Source organism: Schistocerca serialis, unplaced genomic scaffold (genome assembly GCF_023864345.2).
Source record: "Schistocerca serialis cubense isolate TAMUIC-IGC-003099 unplaced genomic scaffold, iqSchSeri2.2 HiC_scaffold_1242, whole genome shotgun sequence".
Lineage (NCBI taxonomy): Eukaryota > Metazoa > Arthropoda > Insecta > Orthoptera > Acrididae > Schistocerca > Schistocerca serialis.
Genome location: NW_026047450.1, coordinates 517,501 through 520,000, shown reverse-complemented (window position 1 = coordinate 520,000; position 2,500 = coordinate 517,501). Strand labels below are relative to the sequence as shown.

At 56.2% G+C, this 2,500-nt stretch overlaps 1 non-coding gene across 1 annotated transcript in view; it reads right to left on the bottom strand.

The window, feature by feature from the left end:
- The window catches only part of LOC126436622 (small subunit ribosomal RNA), a 1,909-nt gene extending 1,818 nt beyond the window's left edge, over positions 1 to 91 (bottom strand). The window contains exon 1 of the ribosomal RNA XR_007580809.1: positions 1 to 91. This exon is cut by the window's left edge and continues 1,818 nt beyond it. This is a non-coding gene — a ribosomal RNA (small subunit ribosomal RNA).
- Between the last annotated feature and the right edge of the window lie 2,409 nt (positions 92 to 2,500).

Here is a 2,500-nt window from a genome sequence, read left to right as displayed (position 1 = left end):
TCGCGGTTTCACCTTAATGCGGCTTGTACTGAGACATGCATGGCTTAATCTTTGAGACAAGCATATGACTACTGGCAGGATCAACCAGGGAGCTGCGTCAACTAGAGCTGAGCAGCCGGCCGCCCGGGAGTGTGTCCCGGGGGCCCGCGCGAACACGCAAGCGTCCGCTCAATTATTCTGCAAACAGGAGGAGGCTGAGCTCCCCTGCACAACACACCTCGAAACCCTCTCAGGTCCCGGCGGCGCGCAGCGCCGTCCTAAGTACTTGGTCGGGTTCGAGAGAGGCGCAATCGCCCGGAGTTAGGCGAGTAGACGCTTTAGGTGCGACCACCCGTGCTCCCAACTGAGCTTGCCGCTGCCGACAGAGGCCCGGGAGCGTGCTGTCGTGGCATTGCCGGCGGGAGACAACACGCGCCACCTACGGTGACCGGCAGCTCCAACGCCAGCGCCACAGAAGGACAAAAGCCCCACTTGGGTGCCGAAGCGAACTCTCCCAGCACAGCGCACGCGCCAACACGTCCGCACAGCTGCGATACAAACCACCTGCGAGAACCGCTGGGGCGACCGAGCAGCAGACGGCGTCGCGGCGCCGAGCGCCGAGCGGCGGCGCATCCTCAGCGCACACAGTCCTCAATCGGACCAGCACACTGCAGATGGCCACCGCGCTTCGCACCGGGCCCGCGAGGACCTACTTTGGCCGCAAGGCGCCGCGAGCAGGGGGCGCCGGCGCGCAGCTGCGCCGCCTGCCGCGTCCGTCGGCCGGCGCGCCTGCCACTGGCCGCCCCCACCAGCCGGCTGTAGCGCGTGCGCCCACGCACCGCGCTGCCAGCACGCCGGGCGGCCCCCCCTCACCGGCCGGGGACGGTCCCACCCAGCCACCGCCGCGTATCGCCTCACACCCAGATCCCCTTTCACGTTCGTGGGCATGGTGGGTCCCCTTTCACGTTCGTGGGCATGGTGGGTATCCCTGAAACAACCGGTTAATAGCTCGACCGATCGTCGCCAACACTGATTCACCTCTAGCGAGAACAACCGCACCACAACGGGTTACCTGTTGTTCATTTGCGTAACGTCACCAGCAAACGTAGACGTCCATCGCCATTTGCAACGAGTATTGCATGCCTGTGTCAGGTGTCACAACACACTACGTCTGCCCACATAGACGCAACAACATGTGCACGCCTCGAGAACACGTGGAAGGTAGCCCCCGTACGTATGCGGTGTCCATTGCGCGAACGACTGTCAGCCGGCCTCTGCAGGATGTCGCAGATGTGGAACGCGGTGCAACATGCTATCACGGTGTGTGAGAAGAGACGACTACGTCCGAATACACGCTCCACCACATCAACAGACTGCTCATGCTGATCGCCATCCAGGGCGTCCGTTCCTCCCACACGTCTGAATGGCGTACCACACTGCAATCCAGCTCTTATAGGGAGACGACACGTAGCTGCGTGCACAATATTTGGACTGTATGGTCTGCCGTTGCTAGGCGCAGTCGTCGTACGGTCACACATGTGCCACGATGTATCATTCAGTACATACGGACCAATGTGCAGTACAGTTTGTGGGTTTTGCGTACATCGGCGGACAGGTGACAGGCCGTACCACAACGTAGGCTGAGTACGTCGGCATGCGAAGGGCATTGAACATGCAAACTTCTCAACGACCAGCTTGCGAAGGCAGGGGGGAAGGGGGGGGGGCATGTACGTCCTGCTGCTATCCACATTAGAGTGTATAGCAGGAGCATGTGGAAAGTCAGCAACACCTGCAAGGTGTTTAACATGACGCGATACACAGGGGACCGGGCAGTGCGAATAGCGAACTATATTGCGAGGGTTGCGGTTAGGCAACACTACACTAATTTAACGAGTTGCATAACAATTACAGAGCAGGTTCAGCGACAACGTGCGTCAGGTTAAGGCGCAATATAGGATATGTTGAGGCGCAATATAGGTTAGGTTGAGGCGCAATATAGGTTAGGTTAAGGCACAACATGGGTTACGTTAAAGCGCAAATTAGGTTATGTTAAGGCACAACATGGGTTACGTTAAGGCACAACATGGGTTACGTTAAGGCACAACATGGGTTACGTTAAGGCACAACATGGGTTACGTTAAGGCACAAATTAGGTTACGTTAAGGCACAAATTAGGTTACGTTAAGGCACAAATTAGGTTACGTTAAGGCACAAATTAGGTTACGTTAAGGCACAAATTAGGTTACGTTAAGGCACAACATGGGTTACGTTAAGGCACAACATGGGTTACGTTAAGGCACAACATGGGTTACGTTAAGGCACAACATGGGTTACGTTAAGGCACAAATTGGGTTACGTTAAGGCACAAATTGGGTTACGTTAAGGCACAAATTGGGTTACGTTAAGGCACAAATTGGGTTACGTTAAGGCACAAATTGGGTTACGTTAAGGCACAAATTGGGTTACGTTAAGGCACAAATTGGGTTACGTTAAGGCACAAATTGGGTTACGTTAAGGCACA